Here is a 6,277-nt window from a genome sequence, read left to right on the forward strand (position 1 = left end):
ACTTGGAATTGGTTAGAGGCACAATGTGCGTCGTGATGCTTTTGTCTTGTTTGCCGCAGATTTGATGCTTCCAGGCCTGGTGGTGCCCCCTGCTGGTCTGCCGCAGGTACAGAAGGGGGACCTCTGTGCCATTGCCTTGGTGGGGAACAGGTACTGTGCCTGTCCGCTGTGCCTTTGGGGGGAAAACTTAGGTAAAACTAAAAAAAGGACAACTTCCAAAGCCTATGGGTAAAGATTAAAAGAGAAAAACAGGGGGCGCCTCGGTGGCTCAGTTAGTTAAGCAACTGCCTTCAGCTCAGGTCGTGATCCTGGAGTCCTTGGATCGAGTCCCGCATCCGGCTCCCTGCTGAGCAGGGAGTCTGCTTCTCCCTCTGACCCTCCCCCCCTCTCATGCTCTCTCTCTCAAATAAATAAATAAAATCTTTAAAAAAATAAAAAATAAAAATAAAAAAATAAAAGAGAAAAACAGATTCTTCTTCCAGAAGCACAGAGTGGGCTATGGGTAAATGGCAGTGAGCCTGTGTGGGTGATTGCCAGGAGTTGGGGGATGAGAGAAATAGGGAGAGTTTGGTCAAAGGATACAAACTTTCAGTTATAGGATAAATACAGTTGGAAGATCTAATGGATAACAAAGTGATTATAATTGGTAACACTATATTGTGTAACTGAAATTTGCTAAGAAAGTAGAATTTACCTGTTCTCACACTGACCCCTAGCCAAATAAGAGCACAAAAAACAAAAAGAATAAGCTTTGGAGAAGACGGTGTATGTCTTTCTCACTGTTTTAAAGTTACTTCCTAACACAATATGATAGTGAATAGTGAATATTCAACAAATGTTTGTTAAATAGATAAATGAATATTTATGCCTGATAGTTCTGTTTTGATCTCAAAATAAAGCAATATGCTATTCCTTGTTTGTTCTGTTTATAAAAATTACTATTGTCTACTAAATACAAACATGCACACTTATATAATCCTAAACACACACACACACACACACACACACACACACCCTGAACTTTGGGAAAAAATAAGTCACATACAATCACTTATTTTTTTGTTCTTGTTGCAGGTCCTGCTGAGATAATTTACGAAATTATTCTTCATGCCAAAAGATAGTTGTTTAGGGAAATCCTGGGGGCCCACAGCAAGAAAATAACTAGCCTCTTTACTTAGGAAAAGGAAAAATATACAGGCAATATAATCCATAACTAAATGATTGACAATTTCAGGACTGGAATGGTTCATTCTGACTAACTGAACTGTTTCTCTGGCTACTTCTGACTGTAGAGCTGCAGGCTTTAAAGAATTGTTCACCTGCAGATGTTCATAGAGGTCTATCAGAATACATTTAGGTTCTGTATAAACTATATAGAGTAAGAAAAACATTCAAAGAATTTTGAAAAGCAGTACATTTAGCCCATTTAATAAACTGGAACAATATTATAACCACACCAGGTAAAGAAATGTTTTAAAATGAGAAGAGTGCTGCCTGTCCTTAGAAGGAGCACAGGAAATAGTTTAATTCCTTCCATTTCCAAAGGTGGATTTATTTTTATAATTACATTGATAGTTTTAATTTTGCTTCAAAATGTATGTAACATATTTGACACTTAATATTACACACTAATATAAGACAGTATGTGTATCTTTGTGTTACTAAGAATATTTTCACATTTTATATCTCTCCTACTTTGTTTCAGACAACTCAGTCAAAGCAATAAACATTTTTCAGTGTTTACTGTCTGTCAACAATCTGGTTCCAGGGACATAATGATGAATAAAACACAGTCCTTTTCCTCAAGGATCGAACAGTATATGTGAAGGGTCAGGGAATTAGATAGGAAAACAAATAATATAAGAAAAATATATTATTTCTTTAAATTGATTTTGTACTTAATATTCCAGCATGATTATTATCTGATGCTATTATTTTCTATAATATCATTTCAGTGAATACATTATTTACTGTTGTTAACATATAATTAGCATGACCAGTCACCTATCATAGAACATTTATGTCTTTCTATTTTGGATTTAGGCTATAATGTTGCAATTAAAAGAAGGACATTTATCTCAGTATTTTTATATCTCTCTGGACCTCAGGAACTATATCAGGTTAAGGAATATTGAATTTATTTTTGTATACTAATTAGTTAATGGAGTGGTATAGTCAAAGCTGGAAGTTGAGGAATTAAATTATTTAGAAGGTATAAAGCAATATTAGAGCATAAGAAGTGGTAACTAATTTGATAATAGAGGTCATCAAGACAAAGGACATCAAATATGATGAGTTTGGCCCTACAAGACTAGTTCACTTAAAAATATTATTGAAAGGCTATTAGGCATTTGTATTACAAAAGGGAAGAAGTCACCACCCCTACCTGTTATCGACTGGATGTTTGTGTCCCCCAAAGTCATATATTGAAGCCCTAACCTCTAATGTGACTGTATTTGGGGACAGGTCCTTTACAAAGGTAATTAGGGTTAGATGAGATTAGATGAGATCATGAAGGTTGGTGTCCTCATGATGGGCTCAGTGCCCTTGTTCAGAAGAGGCACCAAGAGCTCTCTCTTTCTCTTCCCCCCCACCCCCCGCTCACACAGAAGAGGTCATGTGCACACAGCAGGATGGAGGTAACCTAGACCAGCCAGGAAGAGACCTCTCTTCAGAAACTGACCATGCTGACATCCTGACCTAAACTTCCGGTTTCTAGAATACTGAAACATAAGTGCCTGTTGTTGAAGCCACTGTCTATGATGGTGGCATCAGTGACTAATAATCTACCCTTGGGAAACAAACTGGTAAACACAGTCTTAAGTGAATAGGACTCATGCTAGGAGACATACACACCTAGCACACTATCACAGCATATCAGAGGAAAACTTAGCTGATGTCGTGAATTCAGGGAAAGTACATGTTCTGTAGAATATTATACCTAAGCAAAATCTCAAATGGTGAATAAGAATCAACCAGGAGCAAAAGTTAGGAAGGAATATTTCATCACAAGAAATAGCATAAGCAGGAATACTTACAGCAAATCCACACTGATTGGTACTTGTGATGGGCAGAATTCTAAGATGACCTCTCTAAGATTTTCACTTTATTCTCTTGGTTCCAGAAAGAAATGTAAATATGATGAGATATCACTGCTATGATTAGGTTATTACTCAATTGACTTTGAGTTCATCTGGGCATATCTGACTAACCAGAGAAGCCCTTAGTAGGATCCAGGCCTTCCTGAAGAAAGAGAGATTGAAGTGTGAGAGGGCCTGGGGAGGAGGTCCCAGGGAAGGGAGCTGAGAAGAGCCTGAAAGAGCTTAGAGCCGTCCCTGGCCCAAGAGCCAGCAAGAGAATGGAGACCTCAGTCCTACCACTGCAAGACACCGAATATTGGCAGCAACTCTGTGAGCTTGAAAGAGGACACTGACCTGCAGAAAAAATGCGTAGCCCAACCAACACCTCGATTTCAATCTTGTGACAAGTTGAGCAGAGCATCCAGATTCCTGACGCATAGAAAGTCAGTCTCCGCTGTTTTAAAGAACTGACTTTGGTAACTTGTTAGGTAGCAGTAGAAGCTACTACATTCCTAGAAACCATAAAATATGAAACTAAAAGAAGCTAGATATAGGAGAGGTAGATAGGATTTCGTGAATCTTCTGAAGCTCTTTAAGGAAACTTGGACTTCCTTATGTGGATAGTGGAGATATCTCTGAGTGATTACAAGCAAGGGTGTGGGGGGTCAGATTTCATTTGTGCAAGTTTGCTCTGGCTGCAGTTTAGAGGATAGATATGTGGGAGTTACCACTCCCATGTACAAGGCAGCTCTCACCTGGCCAATACGTGAGGAGAGCCTGGGGAGAGCCGGAGTGGTCAGAGTGAAGTGAATGCATTAAACAAAATTAACAGGTGAAATGACAGGCATGGGTATTATACGGATGTCGAAGATAAAGGAACAAAAAAATGTCTAGAATGATTCTGAGATGTCTACTATGTGTGTCCAGGTGAATGGTGAGCTACAGCCTTTAATGGAAACACAGGGGGAGGTATAGATTTGACTTGGTGAATGGGACAAAATGATGAATTAAATTTTAAAATTCTGTATTTGGGGTGTCTACAGAAGAAAATGTAAAGAATAAGTGATGTCCCAAATCTGTTGTTCCTTTTTGCTTGAAATGTAATTCATAACCTTCTTCTTGGAAGAAATTAGCATTTCTGATAAAATGTTCAAGCAATTTCAATTTAATGGTATTCAGACTGATTCTGGGAAATGAATCCCCCTCCCACTCAGTTGTCAATCAAAGAGTCTAATGATCCAAGTGTTTTTTTCCTGTTTTAATTTTGTATGGATATTCTATGACTCTCCCCCTTCCACCCCCCAACCCACCCAGCCTCCCCTTTAGATGTCTCTCACAAGCATAAATCTTAACTTGCCTGTTTCAGGAATCAGCCCTTGTATCAAGATTAAAATAATACCTGCATATATGGTCCTATCCCAATATTTTGAAAATTTTATTTTAGACAATGATCTGGCTGGTAAGAAGTTAGTTCTATCAGTCTCCATAGTGTGGAGAAGATCAGATGATGAGATAGAGCTAGTGGGGCCCAGGAAGGAGACACAAATGGGACAGTCAAAAAGCTGAGAACCAGAAAAACATGAGAACGTGTGAAAACACAGATCAAAATGTAACTATTGTATTTTGTAACCGTTATAATGGTAAATTATAACATATATTAAATATACCATATTTAGGGGCGCCTGGGTGGCTCAGTCAGTTAAGCATCTGCCTTCGGCTCAGGTCATGATCCCAGGGTCCTGGGATTGAGTCCCACATCAGGCTCCCTCTCTCTCTCTCTCTCACTCTATTTCTCTCAAATAAATAAAATCTTTAAAAATACATATATAATATTTATACAAAAATTATAATTTGAATAATGCTTGAAAAACTGCCTTTGCAAATATCCTTTATAGTAAACTTTTAAAGGCTAGAATTGGGCTCCCAATCCAGCCAAGTTAAAAAAAGAATTGAAAGAAGAGAGAAATGAAGGAATGACTATCTAGAAAATTAATTTGCCGGTGAATAGAATCCCCCCAAAAAAACTGGCTGAAGGCACTATGGGCTGATAACACTCGAATATGACCTGGAATCAGTTTGGCCACAGCACTTTCACTTCAGTTAAAATCAGGTGACATGGGAGAATGGGCTGTTTACTTCACCAAAATCAAAGCTGCCCAATGAGACATTAAATCACCAGGAGATTCTAATCACAAAATCCAATCATTTCTGATTTGGCTGATTATCAACTTAGGTGAATATTAATTTTTAACAAAGTCTCAAACCAGAGTCCTGCCTGACTCCTGAGAACGAAGTAGCTCCACAACAGAACCTGAGGATGCCCCATCCCATAAAATCAGACATGACCACTCTGAATGAAGTGTGAGTAATTGTGTGAAAAAGGCTTTGTGCTCATCCATCCACCTATTCATTTACATGTCCATTCATGTATGCATTAATTGCTTGCCTTCTATGCCTTTACTTTGCTCAGTGCTGAGGATACATGGTGAACTAACCAGACAGAATCCCTGCCCTCATGAAACTTACATTTTATCAGGGGATATGGATATTAAACAAATACTATAAAATTAACATTTCTAGTAAAAATATCATACATGCCACAAAGAGGACTATGAAAGAGAAAGAAATGGGAAGAATTCAAAACTTGAGAGATGAAGGAAAGTTTCTTTGAAGAAATTTGGTTTGACCTGCGATGAACAGAAGGAAAATAACTAGGAAAAAAAAAGGATAAAATGTTATCCAATGAAAGACACATGAAGGCTCATGGCCAGTGTATCTTGCAAACTCTACGCACTAAAATAGCTTGTCATAGAATCTGTGGGTATGATGAGAAAAGACAAGATAAAATAATTTGACACTTTTTGTTACTTGGTACTTTGTCCCAAGTCAACTTTCTCATTTACAGAAATATTCATATTATTGAAAAATAAGAAATACACATTTTTTAAGATTTTATTTTTAAGTAATCTCTACACCCGATGTGGAGCTTGAACCTACAACCCAGAGATCGAGTCGCACACTTCACTGACAGAGCCAGCCAGGTACCCCAAGAAATATGCATTTAAATGTTGAATATACTGAGATTGAAATATATTTTGTTGTTATGTTACTGCACTGGGAACTCTAAGGTAATAGTTCAGTGTCACAGGGTAATCTCTAAAGATTTGTGAGAGAATAGTTTTTATCAACTATACAAC

At 37.8% G+C, this 6,277-nt stretch overlaps 1 long non-coding RNA gene across 1 annotated transcript; it reads left to right on the forward strand.

Moving 5' to 3' along the window:
• Positions 1 to 6: 6 nt before the first annotated feature.
• LOC145719970 (uncharacterized) lies at positions 7 to 4,323 on the forward strand. Its single transcript, XR_014142715.1, has 2 exons — positions 7 to 150; positions 1,075 to 4,323. It is a non-coding gene; the product is annotated as an uncharacterized LOC145719970 (long non-coding RNA).
• The last annotated feature ends 1,954 nt before the right edge of the window (positions 4,324 to 6,277 follow it).

This window comes from Leptonychotes weddellii, unplaced genomic scaffold (genome assembly GCF_054177405.1).
Source record: "Leptonychotes weddellii isolate Sample4059 unplaced genomic scaffold, ASM5417740v2 HiC_scaffold_8848, whole genome shotgun sequence".
NCBI lineage: Eukaryota > Metazoa > Chordata > Mammalia > Carnivora > Phocidae > Leptonychotes > Leptonychotes weddellii.